The sequence below is a fragment of the Topomyia yanbarensis genome, chromosome 3 (assembly GCF_030247195.1).
Source record: "Topomyia yanbarensis strain Yona2022 chromosome 3, ASM3024719v1, whole genome shotgun sequence".
NCBI lineage: Eukaryota > Metazoa > Arthropoda > Insecta > Diptera > Culicidae > Topomyia > Topomyia yanbarensis.
Window position 1 is genome coordinate 101,796,926 of NC_080672.1, and position 6,872 is coordinate 101,803,797.

Sequence of the window (6,872 nt, forward strand, 5' to 3'; positions counted from 1 at the left end):
TTGCAAATGCAATAGCTTGACATCAATAGAATGGATAGTTTAATCTGCGGTTTTTTATTCGTTCTGTACATTTAGTAGCGCGTAAAAGTTCATATCCAAAGATAAAAAAAAATGTTTTCAAACTACTGCCTACGATGATATTGACTCACATCAAATTTGAATACACGCATTTGAAAAAAAAACTATAATTTGACTAGCACAATCATTTATTATATTAGTAGCCATTCCTAATCCAATATGTTTCATGGCTTCAAATTGATTACTATCTAATTAAAGAAAGCAATTTTATGCCATAGAACCTAACCACTTATCACTTAAAAACTCCCAGTCTAATAGTTCGTTGGCCTCTCCCAGAGTTCGGACAGTCTGTATATTTTATAACGTATATCCTGCCTACAGAATCGTTTGGAACAATTTGCCAAAACATCTTACAAACCTGTGAATGCGGAACAAAAACTAGGCTATTGTCTTTGTAGGACTGACTGTCTGCCTGCATCGGTATTGCCACTGGCCATTTGCTACTGGGCAGCATTTCTAATACATTCGGCGTCCAAGCGGCTCCACGCGGTGCTTGTCCAGACGTTTTTGTTGTGTTCATTTCGAGAACGGTAGTCCTTTATGTGATATATTCCAATTTCTTTAAATTTTTATTTTTCGGAGCTGTTTCAAGTTTGTAGCAAGAAAATAATCCTGAAGGCAAATGGGCGCAATTCTCTCAAGCGAAAGTGGTAGTGATATAGACATACCACCAGATAGCACCTGTTTAAACAAGAACAAAATATTGTAAATATTTTGTCAGCTTCCGATTTTGATAACTTGTTGATCCGATTTTACTAGCCTAACGAATTTGATCCAGTGGTAGTAGCGAAGAAATGTGAATAAAAATTGAATATTTTCAAAAAAAAACGCCTAATATTTTAAATGGAATTCTCAAAGTTTCATTGGAAAAAGTTATCGGCTCGTTGTGGAGGCTAAGTCTACCGCCGAGAACTACAAGAAGCAGATCGCAGCGAAGCTGGGAGCTAAATGGCTCTTGGTATCGTGGAAAAACTAAACTGGGGCTTATTGGTTCACGAAACGGACATCGGTACCGAGAGAAATTCCGCCATATTCTGTAGTCCTTGACTGACGGCGAACATGGACTGGAGAGTGTGCAAGAAATAGTCCCATAGCGACCACCAGGCGATTCGCTACCGCATCGGCAAATGGAACCCTGCTGCAGCACGGAGAAGGACGACCGGCAAGCTAAAATGGAAGACGAAAGTTTTTAACAAAAATCTCTTCGTTGAGTCACTTCGGCGAACAGTGGAATCAAGTACATTGATGCGGCTAATCTATCAAGAAGGATTGTGACGTCACAATGCCACGAAAACTGGAGCAATGCAGTAGACGACGTGCTGTTTACTGCTTGTCTTAGAGCCAGAAGGCGGGCTCAGAGAGCAAGATCGGAGAGTGAGAGAGGAGCGCAAGCGACGTTTCGAGAAGCTAGGGACGCATTAAAAAGCTTAGCAAACCAGTTTACCATCAGCAGCTGTGCTGAGAAGTAGAACTATCCCTGAGGAACAAGTACTGAGTCGTCAAGACGAAGATGAGGGCCCATCGACACCAGATGAAATATCCACGGGTAAGCTAAAGATAATCGTTGAGTCTCTTCCCGAAGCACGGTCCAACTACCTAGACCAGTGGTCACCGACACCGTACGGCAAAGAAGAAGGAGCAAACACAGCCGAGTGGCAAGTAACTAACGACGAGCTCAAAAAAAATCAAAACGAATCATAAGCTGCGATCCTGGCATTTCCGGACATGTTCAGGATACTACTGAAGAAGTGTTTAGATGAGGAAAATTTTCGCTAAATGTGGAAGGCACAGAAGCTGGTGTTGCTGCCAATGCCGCAGCGCTGCACTGAAGAACGAGCCAGATCCTGAAGACCTACTTCCAAAGTAGAGTACTGCTGTACGAGACGAACGAAGAGCAGAAGTCAATGCGAGTCGCAGCGGGCGTTCTTTAGGTCTCCATTCTCGGTCCAACTCTTTGGAACGGGATGTACGATGGGGTCATAACATTGCGGCTGCCCGGGAAAGTAAAAATCGCTCGTTTCGCGGACGACGTGTCACTAACTCGACGCGATCGAGAGCTGGATGAACGGGCTGCAAATAGCTTACCACAAGTCGGATGTATTGTTGGTTAGCAACTACAAAGCGGTGCAGTGGATACAAATCACCGTCGAAAGGCAAGTGATTGTATCAAAGCGTGCACTGAATGAATTTAGAGTGATAATCGACGACCGGTTGAGATTTAACAACCATGTTGATAACACCTGCGAAAAGTCGGTCAGTTATCTAGTGTTTCGTCATGGATACTGTGACATGGGGTTCCGACCTGGGGTAGGGCGCTGAAAACCAAGCGGAACCTCGAAAATCTGAACAGAACGTTCCGGCTGGTGGTCGTACGATTGCGTATAGAACAATATCTTCGGAAGCAGTATGCGTTATCGCCGAAATAATCCCCATCGGCATCACTCTGGCGGAAGATATCAAGTGCTACAATCAATGAAACGTCAGAAACGTGAGGAAGATGACGAGAATCGATTCAATGGTGACGTCGCAGCAGGAATGGGACAATACAGCGAAAGGAACATGTACCTACCGCTCATCTCAAACCTGTCGACGTGGGTCAGCAGAAAGCACGGAGAGATGAGCTTCCACCTGAAACAGCTCCTGGCATGCCACGGATGCTTAAGGAAGTATCTTCATCTGTTCGGATACGCAACGTTATCATTGTGTCCGGAGTCTGAGAACGCCGAGGAGACACCTGAACTGGTCCATTTGTGATTTTCTCTCGGCTCAAGACTAAATCGCTGAATCTTCTTCAGATTTCTAAAGACCTGACATAACGGTTCTCGAATGTGACCGAAATTTCGAAGGTCCGCTCGGACAAGATAAGGGTGTTGCTAGCCAACTCAAAGCAGAGTTTAACGCGCTAGGATCTGCTGCAGTACGGAGTTGGCCGTTTTAGAGACCGCCTACTTCAGCCGGTGAAAATACTTGAGTGCAAGCGTTTGCCTTCAGTTCTAGTCGCGGAGGATGGCAAGAAAACATACCCCCAATCAAACTCCTATCGGGTGACCTTCGCTGGAACTGCCTTAGGATGTAGTTCCCTCTTGCACAAGGTCCGTTTACCTGTCCGCCTGTTTGTACCGCGGATCATGAATTGAACTAAGTGTAAACAATTGGGTCACACAGCCACCCATTGTAGCAATAAGGCTCGCTGTGGAAAATGCGGGGAGAATCATTTAGATGATTCGTGCAGTGAGAAAGCCGTAAAGTGCCCTTTCTGTATGGAGAGTCTACATGATATCTCGGTATGTCCCGCGTACAAACTACGCGGGGATAAACTGAAACGTTCTCTTGCGGGACGTTCCAAAAGAAAGCTACGCCACCATCCTCAACAAACATCTATGTTCACTTGTTTCCTAACGAGAGCGAGGCTGATGACACACAAGAGGGAACACCTACTAGGGTGCCTACTAGGGAAGCTATAGGAAGAGAAGGAACATTTCTTCTCCTAAATGTCCTTGTAAAGGCCAGAAGGAGTCCCTTGACGGGGCTCCGAAAGTGACATCTATTGGAAATGTTGCAACCAAACCGAAGCAAGTAGCTTCTGGTCTCGGAAGATTAAGCTCAGAGAAGGAGTTCTCAGTACTTCCAGGAACATAAAAAATCCCAAGTGTTCCTTTGTTTCAGTTCGAGAATAATCACAGCACTGGAATTATCAAACTCTCGGACATAGTGGACTGGATAATAAAAACTTTCAATATTACCATCCTATTAAAAGTCTTATGTTAGCTTTTCTCCCTACAGTAAGAATATTTTTGAAGCAGTTGACTGCTAAATGGTCCCTCCTTTCAGCCTTTTCCTTCGATGGCTAACTCATCGAACGAGGTCACGGATTTGATCACTGTTCTGCAGTGGATTTGTAGAAGTATCATCCCGAAAATCGATTCCTTCAAAATTTTAATAAATATTTTGAGTTGCGATGCATTTGTATTACGTGAAGCTTCCACGACATTAATATTATTCGCCTGGATCGAGACACCCCCTATGGAGGAGTGCTTTTGGGGACCAAAAAGTGCTATTCCTTCTACAGAATTATCCTCCCCTCGATAACAGGTATTGAAATTGTCGCTTCTCAAGTTGAAACCTTAGGCAAAAGTCTTTGCATAGTTTCCATATACATTCCCCCAACACCGCGTTTGGGCACCGACGGCTACAAGACATCTTAGAATCCATACTTGCACCGCGACTAGTTTTAGGAGACTTTAACTCTCACGGTGCAGCATGGGGTTGCCTCTATGATAATAACCGGTCTTCCTTTATTCACGATCTTTGCGATAATTTCAATTTGACAATTTTAAAAACGGGTGAAATCACACGGATTCTGCCGATCGCACCCTCAATCAATAACAGGTCACGGACATTGAAATCAATCAATACTTCGTATGACCTCACACGAAATATAGATTGGAAGAGATCCGACAACATCGAATCTACTCAAGAGTCAAGAACTTTCTCCGGAGGAAGAGTACAGCTTTTTGGCTGGCTTGATTCTCGACATCGCGAATCAAGCTCAGACCAAGCCAATATCCGGCGCGAACATACAGAAACGTTCTCCTAATCCGTGGTGGGACAAAGAGTACTCAGACGTGTATGCGGAGAAGGCCACCGCGTATAAAACCTTCCGGGACGATGGGTTACCAGCTAGTTATCAACAATACCGGACGTTAGAAACTCGAATGAAGAGTTTTATGAAAGCCAAGAATCTTAGTTACTGGCGCCGGTTCATTGACGGACTAATGAGAGCAACATCGATGAGCACTCTTTGGGATACGGCTCGGCGTATGCGAAACCGAAACAGTACTAATGAGAGCACGGAATATTCCCGACTCATGGCAAACCATTACACGCTAGATGCACATCTCCGGCCTATTGGGCTCGTGGATAATGGTATCTACGCTTGTGGCGACGGCTATCACGACATCGAGCACATTGTCTGGGCGTGAACCAAGTACAGTTTCGCAAGGTCTCGGCTAATGGACACCCTCCGAGGCTGAGGAAGACCACTCAACGTCCCGGATCGAGATGTTGTGGCAATACGTCCCTCGTATACACTTTCCTTAAAACCATCGATATACAGATTTAACTGTCCGTTTTATTTTTCTTGTCATTACCAGAAGCGCTCTCTTCTATCTGAGCCATACACCCACGAAGGTTTGATGCGACTCCAAGGCGACACCAAACATCTCTGTCGAATGAGCCAACAAACACGGGACCTACATCCCAAACATCACACGCGCAACTCGAAGCCTTTTCGATCCGCATATGAGCCGTACTACGAAATCGTCTTGAGGAACCCCTGCCGGCTCGAGGAGGACCACCCGGCATCCCAGTACATGATTTCTTCTGATGAACCCGAATCGGTAACCTATGCCGTTGATCTCTCGAAGCCTGAAACTGGCTTCTCCCCCTTGTCATATTTTTCCACCCTCCCTCCCCTAGCTCTGATAACCTGAAAAACAAACCCCTGCCTCAGACCCCCCAAATCTTCCCGAATCATTTTGCCCATCATGTCTCTTCTAGTTTTATGTATATTATATAATCTCGATGAAAACGCGCAACTGCAGGTTATGCGGATTGCATACTCATCACTTTTTGTTACCTATTGGATTAAAAAGAAACAAGTATTTACTCTTTCATTACTCCCTTTTTTCGTTCATTTAACATACTACGTTTGGCAAGGCGTAAAGTTCACCACTGTTCTGTGCCGTTCTCATGAAGCTGCAAATCGTTCTCGTTTGTTGACAGTTTTGTTCGTTTAGTTAGGTCTAGAATTTATCTTCTCCGGTTATACCCAAATGATCTAAAACACCAACCATTGATCTCCCCCACAGCTAACAGGAGAAGTAGAGTGAAGCAGGTGTGATAGCGGTATCCCCTGGGAAGCTCACTGGGGTGTCTGTGAGAAATAAAGAAACCGGTCACCACAGTTGCTACGGAAGTTCCAACAAAGGGACAAAGTAAGGGACAAAGGGTTTCAACGTGAAAAAAAAACACTTATTAGCGATTTTTTTGGAACTTTGCGTGAAGCGAATTGGTTAAAACTTTTTTACATTATAGTATATCATTTCAATAACATGCTGTAATTTTTCGGCGCAAGAATATTGACAAGCGACTCGGTGACAAAGCTTTTTGTAAAACGTCTCTGGAAAAACATGATTTGCGGTGTTACCTGCCATTCCAAAACTACTTAACCGATTTCTTTCAAACAATGCATACACATTCTATGTTAAAATACCTAACCTCTACGTTGAGTTTTTGAGAAAAATTTTCAATTAAGGGTTTTTTTACTTATTTAAAAAAAAATACAATTTCCTCCTTTTTCTGAGTAAAGACTCCCTTAAATGAAAAATTATCTCAAAAACTCAACGTAGGGGTTAGGTATTTTCAACATAGAATGTGTATGCAAAGTTTGAAAGAAATTGGTTTAGTAGTTTTTGAATAGCAGGTAACACCACAAATCGTGTTTTTTCCGTTGTACAAAAAGCTCCGTCACCGAGTCGTTTGTCGATATTTTTACATAGAAAAATTACAGCCTGTAATTGAAATAATGCACAATAATGTACAAAAGTTTTGATAAATTTGCTTCAGGCAAAGTTTAAAAAAAATCGCAAAAAAACCTTTACCCCCCTTAACACTGGAAGAACTCGTTCGATGTCGGTCCGACCGGTTGAACTAGACTAATCGACTTTCCACCAAGCAACAGCGACATTGAAGTGAAAATAGGTAAAATTTTAGAACGTTTATATTTTTAAACC